This window comes from Nicotiana tabacum, chromosome 22 (genome assembly GCF_000715075.1).
Source record: "Nicotiana tabacum cultivar K326 chromosome 22, ASM71507v2, whole genome shotgun sequence".
Taxonomy (NCBI): Eukaryota; Viridiplantae; Streptophyta; class Magnoliopsida; order Solanales; family Solanaceae; genus Nicotiana; species Nicotiana tabacum.
Genome location: NC_134101.1, coordinates 92,191,265 through 92,215,675, shown reverse-complemented (window position 1 = coordinate 92,215,675; position 24,411 = coordinate 92,191,265). Strand labels below are relative to the sequence as shown.

Here is a 24,411-nt window from a genome sequence, read left to right as displayed (position 1 = left end):
CTAGGCTGAGCTCTAATGGAAGGGTTATGAAAAATGGGAGGAATCCCGTTTTTGAAAATGTTTTAAGGTCTGGGAGTCAGGTTTTCTTTGCGTTAGTGAAGGGCCTGCCGCGTTCGCGATATGCAGCAACCCTTGTGGCTTTCACGTTCGCGAGTCCTTCTTCGCATTCTTTAAGGCCCCTATTGCTTCGCGTTCGCGTGCGTTCGAAAATTCACCAAGCTCCAGTGAATTCTTCGCTTTCGCGAGAGTACCTTCGTGAATGCAAAGAAAGAAACACCAGAAACCGGTTGTAGCACAAAAAAGAAAAAGATTTTCTAAGTTTCAAAACATTCGTAGCCTATCCGAAATTCACTCGATCTCTCGGGACACCAAACCAATTATGCACACAACTGCAAAAATCTCATACAAACTTGCTAAAGCAATAAAAATAAAAAAATAACGCCTAGAACTACGAATCAAACCCTAAATCAAGTGAAATTTTTAAGAAAACTTTAAAACTTCTATTTTAACTGTCAAAGTTCTGAATCACGTCAAACCAACTCTGTTTCTCACCTAATTTGACAAACATGTCATAAATATAATAATGGATCTATAACGGGCTCCGAAACCAAAATACGAACCCGATATCACCAAAATCAAACATCGGTCAATTCTTAAAAACATTAAACCTTTAAAGATTCAATTTTTCACAAAAAATAATATATCGAGCTAGGGACCTCCGAATTCGATTCCGGCCAAATGCCCAGGTCCTAATTACAATACAGACCAACCGAGACCGTCAAAATACAGATCCGAGTCCGTTTGCTCAATGTGGACCGAAGTCAACTAAAATAGATTTTTGTAGCAAAGTTTTATATTTTATCAGTTTTAACATAAAAGCTTTCTGGAAAAACATGTGAACTGCACATGCAAATCGAGGAGGGGTAAAACGAGGTATTTGAGTCTTTGAAACATAGAATTAAGTTCTAAAACATAAAATGACCTATCGGTCATCTCAGTCTTGATCCTAGGATCTTGTTTCCCTAGGTATAGCTATAAACAGCAGGCTTAGCAGCCATTGAAACAGACAAGAATCTTGGAAAAACATTTGTTGTATTTCATTTTTGCTTTCAATTAAACAACTTTATTTGCTCATTTACGTTGCTCTTATTTCTGTCCTCGGAGACACTACTTTCGGAGCTAGGTTTGTCATCTTGTTCAATTTGAATTGCTATGTCTTACTTTTAATCTTATGTCCATATCATTTTGGATCAAATCATTTTGCTTATCAATAAAACCACGTAATAAACTCAACTCTATTGTTTTACGAATAAGCACCATCCTACATTTAGCTGCATGCATAAATATGATCTACAACTGATACAGATGATTGTGGTTCAACTAATTGTGGTAATTTTATGAATGATTTACTTCGTACTTTATTTCATTTGATTTTGGAATGAATGTTATGTTAGTAAGACACATTGTGATATTTTATTCACTACTAGAAAATGTCAGATTTTTTACCGAAATTTTCCTTCCGACTGAAAATTATAGATGGAAATTTCCGACCGCTTCGGCCGAAATATCAAAAAAAATAATGTAAAATAATTTTTTTTTCATATTTTGACCATGTTCCGAAAAGTTAGTCACAAGATTTTGACAGAAAAACTAAGAAAAATTATTTGAATTCGATTCAATAAGTACTTGAAAGTCAATGGTATTGCCCTTGACTACTTTTCGTTTTTTGACGAAAATGGTCAAAAAATATAAAATTATATTAATTTTTTTAAAAATTTACCGACCGATTTGGTCGAAAAAATGCGCATTTTTGAAATCTAATTTTGTTTTAGACCGAATCGTTCGAAAATGTTATTTATATCCTAGCCCCGACCCCTTTCTTCTTTTTTTATTCTCTTTCTCTTTTCTTTCTCTTATCTTAGCCCCCTTCACTCTCTTTGCCCACTTGTTCATCCCACGTCGTCGTTGCCGAATTGCCCGACGGTATATATCTCTTTTTCCCTTCCTCCCTCTCCGCCTCATCTCTGTCAAGGCCAACTCCCCTTCTAACCCCTCTTTTTTTCTTTTTCAGGTAGTGTTTATATCTTTTCCGGCAACGTGAGTCTTCTCCGGCAGCATGCATCTTCTCTGGCGAGGTAAGTCCTTCCATCATCTTTCTCTGGACTTGAATGTTAATATATTTGTTCTTTTTATTTGTATTGCTATTAAAATTTGAATTGTAGATTTTTTTGTTTGATATGATTAGAATTGAAATTAGAGTTGAAATGAAGAATAATTTAATTTTGACTTTGAATAACTATTGTTTAGATCCTTGAGTAACATTAAAAGTAATCTTCTTTTGAATAAAAAAATTAGAAGTGAATTAACCTTGAGTAACATTAAAATTAATCTTCTTTTGAAAGTTGAGATATATATTCTTCTTCAATAGGAGTAATCTTCGAAAGGTATGGTAAATTATATATGTTATAAAATTAGGAATAAAACTATTCAATTTTGACTTTATTTTCACATTGTAATGTATATATGTTATTCAGTTACCATTAAGTAGTGTGTTGAATAATTATAGCATTAATTTTGATTCATCTTTCAAAGGGATTTAATTGTATTTTATATTATTTATGTTATGTAGCTTCTATACTTTAAACAATAGTGAAGTAAATATACAAAATAATTGTAAGATTAAAGTTTATTAAATATAATAATCTCATTGGTTTGAAATTGTATTAAGCTAAGGTTTTTTGAATATAATGTTTAACGCTTGTTGTTGCTTTTGAGTTTACCAATGAGTATGGATGAATGCAAAAACCTTTTTAGCTTGAATAAATTCATTGGCTTGAAATATCAAATTACACTAAAATATATAATTAAACTATTTAGATAAGTAACCTTTGAAGAATAAAATTTATTGATTAAGGCAAATAACATAAATATTTCAATTTCTAATTTTCTTCTATGTGTAGATGGAATTTACACATCGTAGATGGTTGTACAATAGGAATCATGCGAATCGTAACGGTTTGCGGGAAGAATTTATAGAAGTGGTTGCTGGCTTTATTGGTAAAGAAAAGACATTTGATGATTTCCTTATTGAAGGGACGATTAGGTGTCCTTGTGTGAAATGCAAGTGAGTTAAGTTATTGGCTTCCGACATTATTACTGTTCATCTATATAAGAAGGGGTGTATGGTAAATTATTATGAGTGGACTATTTATGAGCAGAGTCATGCTAGTGTAAATGATATTGATTTTCAAAATTCTTTTGGTGGAGAAGACGATAGTCCCATAGCGGGGAATAATAATGTAAAAAAATTTCGATTCAATGAAATGATGAGGGATGCTTTTGAGATGTTCCCAGGGGCTCAATCTAAACCAAATGATGAGGCTAAGAGCTTCTTCAAGTAGTTAGAGGAAGCTAGTTGTCCTCTTTATGAAGGCGCAATGTATTCCAAATTGTTTGTTGCAGTTAGATTACTAAGTATTAAATCAGATAATTCTATTTCTCAAGTGACATGGATTCTATCATTGGCCTTATGAATGAACTTAATCCGACAAAGATTTACCTGCCCAAAGATTTTTACACGGCAAAGAAATTAGTTTCCAAGTTGAGTCTTTCATCGAAGAGGATTGATTGTTGTAATAAAGGTTGCATGTTATTCTATAAGGATGATGAAGCTTTAGAAAATAATACATTTTTTAACCTGCCTTATTTCAATGATGTCACAAATGCTAAATAGAAGAAGGTTCCATTGAAGTTGATGCACTACTTACCCCTTATACTAAGGTTAAAGAGGTATTATACATCAATGAGTTCCGCTCCTCATATGAGATAGCGCTATGAATATAGAAGGCTAGATGGTGTGCTGCACCAGCCGTCTGATGGAGAAGCACAGAAGCATTTTGATAGATTGTTCCAAGACTTTGCCAGTGAAACTGTCATGACCCTAGTTCATCCTCCATGAACTTTCGTGACGGCACCTAGTCTCTACAACTAGGTAAGCCTAACAAATTTTGAAAAAAGGAAATGAAATACAAAACTGGCAAGTTACGAGTAAAAACATAAGTAAAGAGTTTGAAAATGCCGCTCGGTATATACAATACGTTATCTCAAAACCGAATCAAAATCCCAAAACCCGGAATCTCATGAAATCACAAGCTGTAGAAAAACTATATAGTGTTCTAACTCCAGAATATCTAATCAAAAGTAAATACAGAATGTCTAAAGCTAGAGGGGAGAATAGAGATGGACTTCTGGATCTGCGGATGCGGCAGATATGCCTTGAAATCTCTGATATCGCTTGCCTCACTAGTAGAACGGCTGAGCAGAAGAACCTGGATCTGCACACAAAAAATATGTGGAGGAAAGGGCATGAGTACACTACAACGATACACACTAAGTGTCAAGCCTAACCTCGGTCGAGTAGTGACGAGGAAGGTCAGGGCCCTATTGGTTATATACATATAAAACAAGGTAAAATAGTATGAAGTGCTACGGTATAATTAAAAATACTAACAATTGATAAAGAGTAAAATCACAGACATAATATACTCAGTACATAGAGATAGCAACAAGGGATCTCCGAGGATATCGTCCCATAATTCCTAATGTAATTGTGTAGAGGATCTCCTATGATATCGTCTCGTAGCCCGAATCATAAATATGTAGGAGAATCTCCCGGAATACCAATCCGTAGGCCCAAAGTAAATATCTAGTACAGGAGAATCTTCCGGGTATTGTCCCGTAGTCCCAAATGTAAACGTGCAGGGGGATCTCTCAGAATACCGATCTGTAGTCCCAAAGTAAACATGCAGGGGCATCTCCCGGGATATCGTCCCGTAGTCCCAAAGTAAACAAACAACAGTCTCAAGAAAGAACCTACAATTCTATTCGAAAATAAATAGGAATTCTACTCTAAACATGTTTCACAAAATACAAGTAAGCAGATAAAGCAAGTAAGACAATTAGATCACATGAGCATGCTTTTCCTAAACTAAACAAGAGGCTTCAAGTACAAGAATTTCTCAATTAGAAGAAAACGCAGATATTTACTTAATGAAAATGGAGTTTTTCAACAATTAGCACGTTTACACACTCGTCACCTCACGTATACGACACTCATATAACAACAATACCAAAATTCTAAGGAGAGTCACCCCACACAAGGTTAGGCAAACCACTTACCTCGAACCAACTCAAAATAAATCTGAAATCACGCTCTTGCAACGATTATCCAACTCTTAGTGGGCCAAATCTAATTAAATAAATTTAATAATGTAAATATAACAAACAACAAATTTAGCTAAAGGAATCGAAGCTAAGGTAAGGAAATAGAAAAACGCCCGACAATCCTCCCCAGGCCCAAGCCTCGGAATCGGGTAAAAGTCAGAAATTATGAACACCCATTCACTCACGAGCACACTCAAACAAAAATCATCAAAATCCGACTCCAAATCTTACTCAAAACTCGAATTTTCAATTGGGGAACTTGTCCCCCAAATCCCCATTCTTCCACTCAAATTCTTAGATTAAATGTGTAAAACAACAATAGATTGATAAAATATAAACGAAATAGGGTTAGGAATCGTTACCCACTGATTTCCTCTTCAAAACCCTCTCAAAATCGCCTTCTCCCGAGCTAAAATCAAATTTAATGTTATGAACTTCAAACTCTCAAAAGTTCTATATCTGCCGAGCGATTACCGCATATGCGTCAGGGGGGACGCACCTGCGGAAAAGGCATCGCAGGTGCGAAATTCACTTAACCGGGCTGGGGACGCATTTGCGGTCACTTGGCCGCATCTGTGGTTCCGCATTTGCGGTCAGCCAGCCGCACCTGCGATTCCTGAAGCCCTAGCCTAAATCTGCTTCTACGATCATCAAGCCGCTTCTGCAGTCCCGCACTTGCCGTCCCACATACGCAGGTGCGGTTATGATAGATTCAGCAATATCAGAAAATGCCTAAGTCCAAATCTAATTCCATTAAACACCCGAAACTCACGTGAGGCCCTTGGGACCTCAACCAAACATGCCAACCAATCCTAAAACATCATACAAATTTAATCCAACCTCAGATCACATCAAACAACGCTAAAACCATGATTCACCCTCCAATCCATGCCTAATGAACTTGAAATCTCAAGAATTCTACAACCGATGCTGAAACCAACTAAACCATGTCTGATTGACCCCAAATTTTGCACACAAGTCACATTCAACACTACAGAGCTATTCCAACTTTCGGAATTGGATTCTGACCCCGATATAAAAATCTCACTATCAATCTGAATACTTCAAAAATTCAACTTTCAGCATTTCAAGCCTAAATAAGCCACAGACCTCCAAAACACAATCCGAACACGCCCTTAATCCCGAAATCACTTAACGAAGCTAACAGAATCTACGAATTCCACTTCGAGGACGTCGTCACACTGCTCCGACTACGGTCCAAATTCTAAAGCTTAAGATCTCATTGAGGGACTACGTGTCCCAAAACACTTCGAAACTCAAAACTTCCCGGCAACTCACAATAGCAACAATAAACCCGGGGAAAGCAGTTAATAGGGGATCAAGGCGTTAATTCTCAAAAAAACTGGCCGGATCGTTACATCCTCCCCCGCTTAAAACATTCGTTCGTACTCGAACGAGCATAGAAACATATCTGAAGTAGTGAAAAGAAGAGGGTAATGACTGCGCTATCCCGTTCGGTCTCCCAAGTCGCCTAATCGACCGGCTGACCCCGCCACTGAACCTTCATTGATGCAATGTTCTTTGACCTCAACTTTCGATCTTGCCTACCCAATATCGCCACTGGATCCTCCACATAAGATAAATCCTTGTCCAACTGGAATGAACTGAAATCCAACACATGTGACGGATCACCGTGATACTTTCTAAGCATCGAAATATGAAATATCGGATGAACTCCTGCCAAGCTGGGAGGTAAGGCAAGCTCATAAGAAACCTCCCCAACACGTCATAATACCTCAAAAGGACAAATAAAAGCCGGACTCAATTTCCCCATCTTCCCAAATATCATGACGCCCTTCATAGGCGAAACCCGAAGCAAGACCTGCTCTCCAACCATATAGGAAACATCACGAACCTTCTGGTCCGCATAACTCTTCTATCTGGACCGGGATGTGCGAAGTCTATCCTATATCACCTTAACCTTCTCCAAGGCGTCTTGAACCAAGTATGTGCCTAATAATCTAGCCTCACCTGGCTCAAACCAACCCGCCGGGGATCTAGACCGCCTACCATACAAGGCCTCATACGGTGCCATCTGAATGTTGGACTAATAACAGTTTTTGTAGGCAAACTCCACTAGTGGCAAGAACTGATCCCAAGAACCTCCAAACTCCATCACACACGCACGACGCATACCCTTAAAAATCTGAATTGTGCGCTCGGACTGTCAGTCTGTCTGGGGGTGAAATGCTATGCTCAACTCCACCGAAGTATCCAATTCATGTTGTACGGCCCTCCAGAACCGTGATGTAAACTAAGTACCTCTATCTAAAATGATGGAAACTGGAATACCATGCAGACAAATAGCCTTCTGGATATAAATCACCGCCAACCGTTCCGAAGAGTAGGTGGTACACAAAGGATGAAATGCACAAACTTGGTCAGCCGATCCATAATCACCCAAATGGCATCGAACTTTCTCAAAGTTTGTGAGAGTCCAACTACGAAATCCGTGGTGATCCGCTGCCACTTCCACTCCAGAATATCTATCTGCTGAAGCAAACCACCTGGTCTCTGGTGCTCATACTTTACCTGATGACAATTGAGGCACCTAGCTACAAATCCAATTATATCATTCTTTATCCGCCTCCACCAATAGTGATGTCTCAAATTTTGGTACATCTTTGCGGCACCCAGATGGATGGAATACCGCAAACAGTGGGCTTCCTCTAGAATCAACTCTTGAAGCCCATCAACATTGGGTGCACATACTCGACCTTGCATCTTCAATACACCATCATCACCAATGGTCACATCTCTAGCATCACCATGCAGAACCTTGTCTATGAGGATAAGCAAATGAGGGTCATCATACTGAAGTTGTCTTGAGCTTCTGGAAGATCTCCTCACACTCTTCCGTCCACTGGAACGGAGCACCCTTCTGGGTCAGTTTGGTCATAGGTGCTACAATAGATGAAAATCCCTAAACAAATCGATGGTAATAACCCGCCAAGCCAAGAAAACTACGGATCTCTATAGTTGAGGATGGTCTGGGCCAACTCTATACCGCCTCCACCTTCTTTGTATCCACCTTGATCCCTTCATTCGATACCACGTGATCGAAGAATTTCGCGGAATCCAACTAAAACTTACATTTTGAGAAATTTGCATATAATTTCTTTTCTCTCAAAGTCTGAAGCGTTGTCCTCAGGTGCTGCTCATGATCCTCCCGACTCTAGGAGTATACCAGAATGTCATCAATAAAGACAATGATGAACGAGTCAAGATATGGCAGAAAATGTTGTGTATCAAATGCATAAAGGCTGCTGGGGCATTGGTCAGCCCAAATGACATAACAAGGAACTCGTAATGACCATACCGAGTCTTGAAAGCAGTCTTCGGGATATCTGGCTCTCGAATCTTCAACTAATGATAACCTGAACGCAAGTCAATCTTATAAAACACTCGAGCACCTTATAACTGGTCAAACAAATCATCAATACGAGTCAAAGGATACTGGTTCTTCACTGTAACTTTGTTCAACTGGCGATAATCAATGCACATACGCATAGAACCATCCTTTTTCTTCACAAACAAGACAAGAGCACCCCAAGGTGACTGGGCTGAATAAAACACTTATCGAGCAATTCCTGTAACTTATCCTTCAACTCCTTTAACTCAGGAGGGGCCATATGATAAGGAGGAATGAAAATAGGCTGAGTGACCGACAACAAATCAATGCCGAAATCAATATCGCTGTCGGGTGGCATACCCGGAAGATCAGTTGGAAACACATCAAGGAAATCCCATACTACTGGGACTCAATCAACTATAGGGGTATAAATACTGATATCTGTCACGTAAGCTAGATATGCGCCACAACCCTTGTCAACCATTCGCTGAGACTTAAGGAATGAAAAAACTCTACTGGGAGTGTGATCTAAGGTACCCCTTGACTCTACTCGCAGTACATTTGGCATAGCCAATGTCAAGGTTTTGGCGAGACAAGCAAGAATAGCATAATAGGGTGACAACCGGTCCATGCCCTAGATAACATCTAAATCTACCATGGTGAGCAATAATAGATCGGCTCTAGTCTCAAAACCACTAAGAGCAATCGAACATGACTGATAAACGTGGTCCTCAATAAGAGAATCTCCCACGGGAGTAGAAACATAAACAGGGGAACTCAAAAAATTCCGAGGTACGCCCAAATACGAGGCAAAATAAGAGGACACATAAGAATAAGTGGAGCCTAGATCGAATAAAACTGATGCATCTATATGATAAACCAGTACAATACATGTGATGACAGAATTGGAGGCGACAACCTCAGTATGGGCAGGAATGGCATAATATCTAGCTTGGCCTCCCCCTCTAGGGAGACCTCTACCTCCCCGACCTCCCCTCTATCTGGTTGGGTAGGTGGGGCAACAACTAGTGCTGTAATCATAGCATGAGAACTCTACGAAGCATGTTATGGCTCAGAAGTCTGTGGAGGTGCACCCCTCCTAAGTCTGGGGCAATCTCTCACCTTATGGTGTGTGTCACCACACTCAAAACAAGCTCTGGGAGGAAGTGGCGGCTGTGACTGGCTCGCTCAAGTTCTGCTGGACTAACCACTGAAAGCACCCCATGTAGGAGGCCTAGATACTGGAGGTTCATAATAAGGCTCTTTGGGTCTAGGAGGAGCTGGAATACCACTGGCTGCTAGAAGAGCTGAATAAACAGGGCGACTCATATAACCCCTACCATGATGAACTGCAACTGGGGCACGGGCACCAGAATAATGACCCGACCCTCGAGACCTCTTGGCTTCCCTATCCTCTCTATCCCAAGCATGCATACCCTCTACTCTCCTAGAAATGCTCACCACCTGCTGATAAGAGATATCTATCTCCAACTTCCGAGCCATGCTAGACTTGATGCTAGGAATGAGCCCCTCAATAAACCGGTGAACTCTCTCACGAACTGTAGAAACCAAGGCTTTTGCATGCCTAGCCAAGTCAGTGAAATGGACAGCATGCTCCGAAACTATCATAGCACCTTGGCGCAAATGCTCAAACTTAGCGCGTCATGCATCCCTAAGGCTTTGAGGAACATACTCCCTCAAAATATATCTGAAAACTAGGTCCATATAAGGGAAGGTGCCTCAGCTGGTCTTTCCAACTCATAAGTACGCCGCCATTGGTACGCTGCTCCTCGAAGATGGAAGGTACTGAAGTAAACCCCACTCGATCCTGATATACCCATAGTGCGGAGGATACGTTAGAACTTGTCCAGAAATACCAGAGCATCATCTTATGCTAGACCACTGAATATAGGAGGCTTGTACTTCTTGAACATCTAAAGCCTCCGCTGCTCATCCTCCGAAGCTGCTGCCCTATCCTCGGGCTTAACTGGGGCTGCAGACGGTACCGGTATAACCTCTGGGATCTAATTAACCAGGACTCGCTGCTCTGGGGTATGGGAGGCGGGAGTCTAGGCTCCTCCCTTTCCTGGGATGTGGCTGCAGCAAGGGGAATTAACCCTGCCTGAGCTAGAGTGGTGTACATGCTCACGAACTGTGCAAAGGTCTCCTGAAGAGCTGGAGTAGTAGTAGTAGCAGTAGGCGTGTCAGGTGCTTGGGCTCCGGCTGGAGTTGCTAGTGGCTCCTCTATGGCAGCTCGCGAGGGTGCTCTGGCTGCACCACGTGCACGTCCTTGGCCTCTACCCCAGCCCCGACCACTGATGGATCTAGTAGGGGGTGCGGGTTCCTGTTCATCTCCGGTAGCACGTGTCCTCGCCATCTGTGAGAGAATAGAAGATAGAGGTTTAGAATTTTGATATCAAAACTCTTACATAACAAGGAAATCAAATGAAGTGGAATTTTCCTAATAGTTACATAGCCTCTCATAGATAAGTACAGACGTCTCTGTACCGATCTGCGAGAGTCTAATAAATCGGCTTGCGATTCATGACATTCTATGAACCTAGATCTCTGATACTAACTTTTCAAGACCCTAGTTCTCCCTCCGTGAACTGTCGTGACTATACCTAGTCTCTACAACTAGGTAAGCCTAACAAATTGCGGAAAAAGGAAATGAAATACGAAACTGGCAAGTTACGAGTAAAAATATAAGTAAAGAGTTTGGAAATGCCGCTCGGCATATACAATACATACTCTCAAAATTGAATCAAACTCCCAAAACCCAGAATCTCATGAAATCACAAACTGTAGAAAAACTATATAGTGTTCTAACTCTAGAATGTCTAATCAAAAGTAAGTACAGGAAGTCTAAAGCTAGAGGGGAGAATAGAGAGGGACTTCTAGATTTGCGGACGCGACATATATACCTCGAAGTCTCTGGTATCGCCCGCCTCACTGGATAATATGGCTGGGCCAAAAACCCGGATCTGCACACAAAAAATATGCATAGGAAAGGGAATGAGTACACCACAGCGGTACCCAGTAAGTGCCAAACCTAACCTCGGTCGAGTAGTGACGAGGAAGGTCAGGGCCCTACTGGTTATATACATAAAACGAGGTAAGACAGTATAAAATGTAATAGTATAATTAAAGCACTAACAGTTGATAGAGAATAAAATCACAGGGAGAAATTAACTCAGTACACAGAAATAGCAACAAGGGATCTCCCGGGATAACGTTTCGTAGTCCCAAACGTAAACATGTAGAGGATCTCCCGGAATACCAATCTGTAGTCCCAAATATGTAGGGGAATCTGCTGCAATACCAATCCGTAGTTTCAAAGTAAATATCCAGTACATGGGAATCTCCCAAGTGTGGTCCCGTAGTCCCAAATGTAAATGTGCAGGGGGATCTCCCAGAATACCGATCCGTAGTCCCAAAGTAAACATGCAGGGGGGTCGCCCGGGATATCTGTATGGGTCCAAAATTGAACAACCATGGCCGTTGATGAGTACGACGAACGATGGGATGCTCGTAGCTCGACATCTTGTAGAGGGCGACCTTAAGGCAAACAAGAGATTGTGCGACCCTTGCAGTAGTGCAGGCCCATTAAGGGACATTAGGAATATTCTTTCGAATATTCCCTATAACTTGTCTTTTAGAGCTCAGAAAGGTTGGGTTCCTTATATATATATATATATATATATAGCATGAAACAACTTTGTAAAAGAAGACTTTTTTGCTAACCCATAATACTTACCGTAAACTTGCTTACATAAAAGATTGAGAAGATTATTGTTGAAGGTCTTTTGGTCTGGATGGGATAAAGAATTCTTATCATCCGTATTCCCCTTATCTATCTTTCTTTCTAGAGATTATTATACATAGATAAGATTTACCCCTTCATTTTCTTTGATTGATTTATTCAAAAAGATTTCGATATCTTTTGAGTCAAACAATGTGGCGCCGTCTGTGGGGATTTCTATAGCTGAGATCTTAGTTTTGTCTAGATTCTTGAAAGAAATAATAACCTCTTTTTAGTCTTACAAAGGCTAACAATTGCAGGAAAGGGAGAAACAAGGCTAAATGCAATAGTAGGTGTCACGAACAACCTCCTGAATTCCCTCAATGATGCCAATGGAGAAGACAACAAAAACGCAACATCAAGTGCTACACCTGAGGGAGAGATCTCACACCCCCCCAAGAGGGTTTAACTGTCTCGCGCGAGAGGGAAACCTTAACATCCACAGCAAGAGAAGTACCACCAGCCGTGAAAAGGCTATTAGAAGAATGGCTGACAAATATCTTGAGCAACATACTCGAGAAACCCGTATAGAGGGATATCGAAGACACATTACCCGCAGAAACCGCAACTGTCGTCGATGAGCCAGAAATTACACGAACAAGTAACGCCCATACGGTCGCTGATGCAAGCAACAATGCACTTGCGACCATCTTAATGAAAATGGAAGAGATGGAAAATGAGAACAAAACACTCTACGACAGATGAAAGAGCATCAGGAAAGGGTTGATAAAATATCGGGCGCTCCGAAGTTGCTACCAAAACGTGACGTGGGCCGATTCGTCGAACAACCATATAGTGAAGGGGCAGCTTCCCACTCTATTCTAAAAACCTTCAAAATGCTGCCATATCTAAAAATATATGATGCCACCACAGACCCGGAGGATCACTTAATCCATTACGTTACTATAGTAAAAGGTAACGATCTATCAAAAGAACAGGTGCCGTCAGTACTGCTGAAAAGTTTGGCAAAACTCTGAAAAGAGGAGCGTTGATATGGTATTCCCAACTACCAGCACGATCGATATGAACGTTCGAAGAAATGGCAGATAAGTTAGTCACCGCTCACGCAGGAGCGAAAAAGGCAGAGGCCAGGGTAAATGATATCTTCGTTGTCAGGTAAACGACAGATGAAGGACTTCGGGATTTCCTAGCCCGATTCAACAGGGTAAGGATGAGCATACCAAACGTGTCAGAAAGTATGGCGGTAGCAGCCTTTCAAAATGGGTTAAATAGAAATGGGTCAAAAGCAACCAAAAAGCTGCTAAGTAGACTCATGAAGTACCCCCCACCACGTGGGAAGAGATCCATAATGCCTATTGAGCCGAAGTGAGGGCAGATGAGGATGGCCTGAACGGTCCGATCCAATGACTAACCTCGGTCCAGACAGAGACAAGGAGAGATCACCGCAATGACGGCTGAAGGGACCAACTACCACGTTTCAATTGAGAAAGGCACCAGCCCTATATCCGAAAATCCAACCCACCTCCTCCACGACATATAGATGGTGCGCCTCGACACATCGCACCACCCTGAAATGAAAGAGGTATGCCTCCACTATTATCTACTCATAACTTTTGTATTTCTCCTTCAGAAATAGTGTACGCACTGGAAAAGCTCGCCACAAAGGTGTAGTGGCCGCACAAGATGAAGTCGAATCCGAGCACGAGGAGATCGAATGTTCTATGTAAATTCCATCATAAAAGGGGACACAAGACCGAGGACTGCATATGTTTGCGACAGAAAGTGGTAAGAATGTTAAACAAGTGATACCTGAAAGAACTGCTGAGCAATCGAGGATGGGCCAACTTTTCTCGTGGACGCGATCAACCTTAGGGACCTCTAAAACCACTATCACCATCTCGTACTATACAAATGATCATTGGTGGGAGTGAAGATACGTTAATCAACCATGTGAAATTCACCACCACACACAAACTCAAATGGACAGTCGCTCACGAATGGTATTGTTACACCCCATATTTTCGTACGTAAGAGAACGTCATAAGTCAATTAATGTAAGCTCAAAAAGGGAATCATCTTTGAAAAGTTTATAAAGTTAGTTCATCATGTTAACGTGGAGGTTACAAATATCTAAGATATTTAATACCAAGTAGCAAGAGGGTTTAAAGGCTAAGAAGCTAAACAAATTGAAGAAAATAAGTTTCGTCAAAAGTCGACAAGTTGGAATATTTTTCCATGTACTTTTGGGGTAAAACTAGGGTTATTAACATTATAAGGAGATTATAATATGAGTTATTTTAGTCGTATGATAGTTGGTGTTATGTTTTGAAGTCAAGCGAGTTATGAAACAAAAGTTGGAAAAGATCATCACAAGTTTCATTCATAAATGTGCTGAAAATTAGGTCAAATGTAACTGAGCTTTTTCCCCAATATACTTGGAATTAGGGGATGATCTACATACCAAATTAAATATCTATGATTCTAGTATCTAAAGCATTAAATTGTTTGTTGATACGAAGTCGGAGTAGAGAGATACTCGTATTTTTGCGAGACTGCGCAGGATGGTAGGTGACAAGTAGGTGCATCACCTACTTGCCAAAATGAGAGGACTCAATTAAAAGCCTCAAAGTCGGCCAAGAGGGGTCTTTTAAGGGACTATCAACTCAGTTATTTCACCTATCTTTAAGAACAAGAAAACCTAATTGAATCCTTGCAACTCCTCCCCAAAAATCCTACACAAACCCTAGGATATTCCGGGTGTTACGACACAATTCTAGTGCTGAAAAGTCCAGACAGCTTGCTAGTTTCTCTTTCTCCTTCTTGTAGCCGTGTTGAGGAACTTATTTTTGATGAAGACAGACCAGGTTTCGTGGGTTATACTCAGTACAAGGTAATTTTATGCTTCTCCTTCCATTATCTATGCGTTTGTGAGTTGTAACTCGATCGTAAATAATAAACCTAGCTAGTTTCGAAAGAATGGTATGTTGTTTATTCTTGTGTAATGGTTGGCTGATTGTGAACTTATTTTTAAGTTGAATTCATGGTTGTTTTATTGGATAATAGGTATAACTATGTACTTTTGGTTGTTTTTCTCAATTGAGAGAAAAGACAAGTCGAAAGGTGTTTAAGTAAACTGAAAAATTACTTTGGAGTTGATAAACTTAGGGGACTGTTCTGTGGGTTGTTTCATGTTGGTATTGGGTTGTCTCTTTTGCTACTTTTTTTTGGAGTTGAGAGGAGGAATAATGTAGAGAAACACCACATAATGGCAAGGTTGTTTGTTGGTCGTTCGTCGTAATATTTTCGGATTATTTAATACTATTATGGTTGTCGTGTTGTGTGTGAAGTGATAGAGATATGTTGGGCTGTTTCTGATTTTTTTGACTTGTGTGAAGTTATATATATAGGGGAGGTGCTTTCCATTTCATTGTGAAATAGGTTGTGGCCGATACATAATAATTACGATGCTAAAACGATAACGATAGTGTCATTTCTTTTATTGTAGACTAAGAAATCATGACATTTGCATAGCTTGAGGTTGGGCAGTACATATACAAGGTATGTGAGGCTATCCTTTTCCTTCTTTTGCATGACTCCGATTGTACGTAATGTAATGAACGATCTTCCAAAGATACTCTACTCTTAGAAGCTAGCAGTACTTAAATTGTTTCCCCTCTTATGGAACAATTGATGTTGATGTTGCTTCTCTTATTCTTATGTTATCAATGTTGTTGATACTTCCTGATTCTTATAAGGTTCATAGTGAAGAGTTAGTCCTGATAATGTGTACAGAGGATACTGACCATACATCACTCTAAAAGGTTTAGAGCATGATTCCATGAGTCGAGCATGCATTATATATATGTATCTATTTTACTCTACCGAGGTGCGCTATAGTCAGCCGAGTACGACACCTATTGTGCAACAACTAATCGGTTGGGATTACCGAGCTCCACGTGGCCGGGTCCGATTCTACTGAGCCTTATGATGGCCGGGTACGTTTTTTTTACCAGGTCCTCTTTGAGGCCGGGTACGATGTGATGATGATGATGCCCACAAAGACGTATGCTTTTAAAAAGTTTATGTATATATATGTATTATGCATTTCATGTCAGTAGCCCCTAGAGGCACTCAGATGTTACAGGTTGTATCTCCTCTATCTCTCTTTACATTACTGTTCTTATTTATGTTTTCCTGCCTTACATACTCGGTACTTTATTTATACTGATGTCCCTTTTGCCTGGGGACACTGTATTTCATGCTACAGGTCCCGATAGATAGGTTGACATCCTAGTAGGCTATTAGCTCAACAGAAGGTGTTGGTGCACAACACTTTCTCCGGAGTTGCCTATTTGGTCAATATGATTTGGACATGTATTCATTGGTATGGCAGGGTCCTGCCCCGACCTTATAATATGTGTGTGCTCTTAGAGGCTTGTAGACAGATGTCATGCATATGAAAGATTGTATGGCCTTGTCAACATATGTTCAATGTACGAGTGTTCATTTTGGTCTTATAGGCATGTCACGTGTATAAGGTTGTATATCATGTTGGGTCATCCTATGTTGAGTATTCCCTTATGTTTCATTCTGGTTATATCATGACGACCCTTCCATCCTATTTACCCATAATGGTATGATAAGAAAGAATACGTTATGTTGGTACTCGGTTGGGTAAGGCACCGGATGCCCATTGCGGCCCTCCAATTTGGGTCGTGACAGAAGTGGTATCAGAGCAGTTCTGTTCTAGGGAGTCTACAAGCCGTGTCTAGTAGAGTCTTATTTATGGGTGTGTAGTGCACTACACTTATAAGTAGGAGGCTGCAGGGCATTTATTACTGTCACTCTTTCTTCTTACTCTAGATCGTGTGGTAGAGCACAATTGTAAGAATTCAAACTTGTAAATTCTATTTTATTTGTAACACAATGATTCCTCATCCAAACAGATAGTAGGTAAGAGAAACTTTGTTATGGAAGAGTTGAGTCAATGAAACATAAATTTGTATCATGCTTATGATGAGTAAATGTAAGGTCTTCAGTAGATTATATGTGTACTAAAGCGTGAAAGTTTATTGATAAGCAGGCGTAAGGCGTGAATATCTATCCACCCATATGGTTTAAAAATCAACAAGAGAATCAGAAGGTAGATACAAGTTTCAACAAATAAAAGAAGCAAGGTGACAAAGATTACGAGGTACCAGTTAGTGAAGGTTTTGAGTTTTACAATTCAGGCAGAGAAATATATGTATTATGAGTTACATTCAACAGCAACAGAGGTATGTACAATTGGCCACGCCCATCGAAATTATGCCCTATGGGAGCTAACAAATATAGTTTAAAAGAAGAATGGGATATTAGGATCCAGCTGGGGTTAGAGTAGCCCAAATTTGTAGATGGATTGTTATCATTAGCTAACATTTTTGACGGATAGTGAAAACGTGGTAACAGATCTCCTTGTGAGACACCCAGATGGTGCACCATAGTATAGTACAATCATATATGAATACATGAATGTTCAGAAATTTTAGAAGATTGGCACTGAAATCCTAGAAGGGATAAATATTTACCTTTGTATGGCTCCCGTTCCTAGTAAAGAGAGAATGCTAGGTGACCTAAAGAGCCAGTGAGATGAAGCAAGGGGAGCTAAAAGTGAAAGAATGATTTGTTGAAGTTATCAGAATAAAGTGATAGACAGAAATATTAGCCGGAGAATAAGAAGAGAGTAAATAAAGCATTATGAGTAAGATGTAATAAATGGGTGATAACAGTAAATCAAAATACGACATGATGATAAAGTTTATAGTCAAGTGAAGGAAGATATAAGAGGTGACAGGACTTAAGACAATAAAAGAGTATAAGACATAAAGTCATATTCCCATTTCGAGAAATGATTTGGTGACTCTAACGTGATTACCATAAGGAAAGATTAGACCCCGGAGTAATAGAAATCAGTATGGGATGGAGAATAAGATAAACTGAACATGAATTAGGGATCGAAGTATTTGGTAATAGTCAGCCTCATAAGAATTTCGGAGATCGTGTTCCAACAATAATAAAATGGACAATAGAAGAATAACCTTTAAAGGTCATTCAGGAAGAGGTTTCCCTAAAGCGAGCAATGTGAGCAAAGTTAAGCTTAAGGGACTAAATGTGCCAATTACACTAGGTGTCACCTTCTGCATAAGAAATTTAGTTATCCCTGGTACAAAAAATTACCATAAGGCGATTAAGGTTCATTTATAATGTGAAAAGACGCCAAAGATGAAGAGGTAAAACATCTATAGCTAGATCATCATAGTACTAAATCTTAGTACTCCCCTAAAGGAGGGAATGTGGTATGATATGGTATTAAGTCGGAGTTAAGCGGTCTAGGTAACTATGGAATGGTAAAGGAAGAATGTGGTGAAAAGGAGAAAGGGATGATGTTGCATTTATTCAGTTCCTACAGATATGTTGTGACTCCAGAACTTTATACAAGCACGATACCGGGGAAAGGTAGTAAAAGTTTTCAGCCAGGATGTTATTGATAAATAAGTGTGAATGGACACTTGAAACATCAGGAGCTAGTGGCGAGAGGTAAGTTAAGACAAAGGATATATCCCAAGAGAGCTTATGCGAAATATATATATGAGAATGGACCAACGAGTAATTAGTAGTTGATTCAGGAAGAGCCCGGTTATGGCTAAACAAGAGGTCACAGATAAATTAAAAGATCATGCAATATAAATGTATTGAACCACATCATAGGGAATTTAGTCTCATAGATATGAGATCACAATCATCTAAAAAAATTTAGATAGGAGTTGAGGCAGTTAAAGGTACCGTTTAAGTTTTATGAAAATAAGAGAGAGTACCACTAAAGAGACAATGAAAATTTGAGCTTAGAAGTAACCCTACGAGCACAAGGGCACAAAGTTATTTAACTAAGGATTATTATAGGCGAGTAAGAACAACGAAAATTTCCTTCAGGTGTACGATATATCAAGCTCGCAACTTTACAAGATCCAGAAAGTCTCCTAAGTACTACCACGAAAGACTAGCTCAGGAAATAAGGAAAAGGGCTTCAACCTAAGCATATTAACTTGAAGAAGAATTGGTCTGGTAACAATAGTCTCACTACAACATTGGATGCACTCCATAAGAAAGTGGTGCCTATAATGGCTAATGAATGGGAAAACAAATCAAAGGTGATGTTTGAGATCATATGAGGTACATGAAATTATAGTATTCGTGGGCAATAAGACAAGCCAAGTATTCATGCAACAAATGGCAGAACGGCCAGGAAAAGTAATTGCTTACATTTAAAGACAACTGAGAAGGCACAAAAGGAAATCTGTGGTGCTAGCAAGTTAAAGGAAGGATGTGAGTATTACAAATAGATATATGTAGGTCGCAAGCTAAAGTATGGCAGAGTGACAAGACTTTAGGTATATGGGAGTAAGGATAAGAAAAGCTAAGTTAGGAGTTGACAAGAATAGGTAAGACCTTGGTATTAAGCCCATCAAACAAGAGAGATGATGGTTTATGTATGTTATAAAAAGCTCAGTATAGCTTGAATTAACACGGAGGATTCTAAGACTAGGAGCATTTAGAAGAGATAGAATGCTTCCCTAGTCGTAATGTAAGGGTGTAATTGTGGTAAATAATAAAAGGATGATATTTAGGCCTTCAATTGAGTAATGATTCAAAGAGAAGAGATTTCATGGATGGCACAGGATTAGAATATAAGACGAATCACATTGGGATGCTATAAAATAAGGTTATTGAAGTATGGTATTGTCCCTAGGTGGATAAGGAAAGCCACTTCAGATGTTCCTCGATGAGACGTGAGCCCTAGTGACAATGTATTACGTAAGAGGTTTCAAGTTATTAGTGGTGGATTATAGATCAACATTAAGGTGAATCAATAATAGATGGATAAGAGTTCCAAAATATGAGAGGAGATTATGATGCCATTATTTAGATGAACATTAATAAGGAAGCATTAAATGACTTAGATTTATACATATAGGATAAGTAGCGAGAGAATAACCTGGAGTTGGGTAGCAAACCTCGATAAAAATAAACAAAAGTAAGTGTTATGGTATAGTATAACCTACCTAGATGTAGAAAAGCCATAAGGATAGATATACAAGGCTATGAAACAAGATATAGCAATAGTCGTAAGTTCGATAAAGTACCAAGCGAAGAACTTTAGTACACCTATATATGCCTTGAGGGACATCTTGTCATAGTTCTGTATATGTTCATAAAGTGAGGCCTAGAGATTGGCTAAAAGTTGGAGGAAAAAGGAGAGAAGAGTCGCATAGGCACACATACAAGTACACAACTGTACATGATGCATGTCAGAAGGTAACAATATTTATGAGATTGGAAAAATTCCGACCACAAGTTGTGGTATGAGAAAGAGGCCTAAAGGGGGGAATACCCTGGCCTTTGGATTTATTTACAGAACAGTTTCCTAGATGTCAAAGACAATATTAAAGTATTCTTAAGAGCTACGGGTTATGAGACTGATAAGCGCATTAGTCAACATTCGAGGACGAGTATTCCAAAGGGGGGAATGATGTTACACCATATGTTTTCGTACATAAGAGTACGGCATAAGTCAATTAATGTAAGCTCAGAAAGGGAATCATCTTTGAAAAGTTTACAAATTTAGTTCATCATGTTAACACGGATGTTACAAATATTTAAGATCATTAATCCCAAGTAGCAAGAGGGTTTAAAGGCTTAGAAGCTAAACAAATTGAAGAAAATAAGTTTCGTCGAAAGTCAACAAGTTGGAATGTTTTACCATGTACTTTTGGGATGAAACTAGGGTTATTAACATTATAAGGAGATTATAATATGAGTTATTTTAGTCGTATGATAGTTGGTGTTATGTTTTGATGTCAAGCGAGTTATGGAACAAAAGTTGGAAAAGGTCATCACAAGTTCTATTCATAAATGTGCTGAAAATTAGGTCAAATGTAACTGAGCTTTTCTCCTAATATACTTGGAATTAGGGGATGATCTACCAACAAAATTAAAGATCTATGCATCTAGTTTTCTAAAGCATTAAATTGTTTGTCGATACAGAGTCAGAGTAGAGAGATACTCGTACTTTTGCGAGAATGCGCAGGCTGGTAGGTAACTAGTAGGTGCATCACCTACTTGCCAAAATGAGAGGACTCAATTAAAAACCCCAAAGTCGGCCAAGAGGGGTCATTTAAGGAACTATCAACACAGTTATTTCACCTATCTTTCAGACCAAGAAAACCTAATTGAGCCCCTGCAACTCCTACCCAAAAATCCCACACAAACCCTAGGGTACTCCGGGTGTTACGATGCGATTCTAGTGCTGAAAAGTCCGAACAGCTTGCTAGTTTCTCTTTCTCCTTCTTGTAGCCATGTTGAGGAACTTATTTTTGATGAAGAAGGACCAGGTTTCGTTGATTATAGTCAGTACAAGGTTCGTTTATGCTTATCCTTCCATTATCTATGCGTTTGCGAGTTGTAACTCGATCATACAGAATAGACCTAGCTAGTTTCGAAAGAATGGTATGTTGTTTGTTCTTGTGTAATGGTTGGCTGGTTGTGAACTTATTTTTAAGTTGAATTCATGGCTGGTTTATTGGATAAGAGGTATAATTATGTACTTTTGGTTGTGTTTCTCAATTGAGAGAAAAGACAAGTCGAAACGTGTTTAAGTAAACTGAAAAATTACTTTTGAGCTGATGAACTTGTGGGACTATTTTGTAGGCGGTTTTGTGTTGGTATTGGTTTGTCTCTTTTGCTATTGTTTTCATAGAGTTGAGAGGAGGAAGGGTGTAGAGAAACACCACATAATGGCAAGGTTGTTTGTTGGTCGTTCGTCGTAACATTTTCGGATTATTTGATACTATTATGGTTGTCGTGTTGTGTATGAAGTGATAGAGATATGTTGGGTTGTTTGTGATTGTTTTGACTTGTGTGAAGTTATATATATAGGGGAGGTGCTTTCCATTTCATTGTGAAATAGGTTGTGGCCGATACATAATAATTACGATGCTAAAACGATAACGATAGTGTCATTTCTCTTATTGTAGACTAAGGAGTCATGACATTTGCATAGCTTGAGGTTGGGCAGTACATATACAAGGTATGTGAGGCTATCCTTTTCCTTCTTTTGCATGACTCCGATTGTATGTAATGTAATGAACGATCTTCCAAAGATACTCTACTCTTAGAAGCTAGCAGTACTTAAATTGTTTCCCCTCTTATGGAACAATTGATGTTGATGTTGCTTCTCTCATTCTTATGTTATCAATGTTTTTGATACTTCCTAATTCTTATAAGGTTCATAGTGAAGAGTTAGTCCTGATAATGTGTACAGAGGATACTGACCTTACATTATTCTGAAAGGTTTAGAGCATGATTCCATGAGTTGAGCATGCATTATATATATGTATCTATTTTACTTTACCGAGGCGCGTTATAGTCAGCCGAGTACGACACCTATTGTGCAACAACTAATCAGTTGGGTTTACCGAGCTCCACGTGGTCGGGTCCGATTCTACCGAGCCTTATGATGGTCGAGTACATTTTTTTTACCGGGTCCTCTTTGAGGCCGGGTACGATATGATGATGATGATGCCCATAGATGCGTATGATTTTAAAAAGTTTATGTATATATATGTATTATGCATTTCATGTCAGTAGCCCCCAGAGGCACTCAGATGTTACAGGTTGTATCTCCTCTATCTCTCTTTACATTACTGTTCTTATTTACATTTTCCTGCCTTACATATTCGGTACTTTATTCGTACTGATGTCCCTTTTGCCTGGGGACACTGCATTTCATGCTGCAGGTCCCGATAGATAGGTTGACATTCCTCCTAGTAGGCTATCAGCTCAACGGAAGGTGTTGGTGCACTCCACTTGCTCCAGAGTTACCTATTTGGTCAATATGATTTGGACATGTACTGATTGGTATGGTGGGGTCCTGTCCTAACCTTATGATATGTATGTGCTCTTAGAGGATTGTAGACAGATGTCATGCATATGAAAGATTGTATGGCCTTGTCGGCCTATGTTCAGTGTACGAGTGTTCATTTTGGTCTTATAGGCATGTCACATGTATAAGTTTGTATATCATGTTGGGTCATCCTATGTTGAGTATTCCCTTATGTCTCATTCTGGTTATATCATGACAGCCCTTCCGTCCCATTTACCCATGATGGTATGATAAGAAAGAATACGTCACGTTAGTACTCTGTTGGGTAAGGTACCAGGTGCCCGTTGCGGCCTCCAATTTGGGTCGTGACAGGTATGACGACCTTGAAGACAGTATCATCTTCGATAAGTTGGATACAACCGGTTTGTCTTTCCCTCACTATGATGCTTTGGTTATAACTTTACGCATCGCGGATACCGACGTAAAAAGAATAATGGTGGATGACAGAAGCGGCGCATGTATTGTTCACCTATAAGTTCTCATACAGATGAGGCTCAAGGATAAAATAATACCGTGTTGCATAACACTGACGGATTTTAATAATGCACTGGAACGAACCTCTAGAGAGATAGTGCTACCCGTCCTAGCAGGAGAAGTCACCCTGGGGACGACGTTCCACGTCATGTACTAGGAAACGGCCTACAACGCCATCATAGGGCGTCAATGGATGCATGCCATGCGAGCCATCCCGTCAAGTTTCTATCAACTAATTAAATTTCCTACCCCGTGGGGGATATTCAGCATCTGAGGCGAGCAACGCACCGCCAAAGAATGCTACCGGATCGCCCAAGATTGCAAACACACCAAACAACTAAAAGGGGCAAGTGCGGAAGCATAGCAATCAGTCATATCGTGAACCAAATCCGACGTACAAATAGAGGCCACCAAGGACCCGGATGTCGTAGAAGCTTGCAAGGCAACCTTAGAAGACCTCGACCCCGTCCAACTGGACAACGCCAATAGCATGAAAGTGGCTTATATCGGACACAACCTCTCAAAACCAGGTAAATATTGTGAGTTTGTAACTAACAATGTCGATTTGTTTGCCTTTTTCCATTTAGATATGCAAGTAAT

General features: G+C 39.7%; 1 long non-coding RNA gene across 2 annotated transcripts in view; it reads left to right on the top strand.

Moving 5' to 3' along the window:
• Window positions 1-1,847: 1,847 nt before the first annotated feature.
• Window positions 1,848-24,411, top strand: part of LOC107767289 (uncharacterized) — a 36,937-nt gene continuing 14,373 nt past the window's right edge. The window contains exons 1-5 of one of the 2 annotated variants that reach the window (XR_001643879.2): window positions 1,848-1,983; window positions 2,072-2,135; window positions 15,865-15,917; window positions 22,430-22,482; window positions 23,192-23,516. This is a non-coding gene — a long non-coding RNA (uncharacterized LOC107767289). Of the gene's footprint in view, window positions 1,984-2,071; window positions 2,136-15,864; window positions 15,918-22,429; window positions 22,483-23,191; window positions 23,517-24,411 lie in introns of those variants that run through there. The other variant, XR_012705456.1, reaches the window with a different exon arrangement.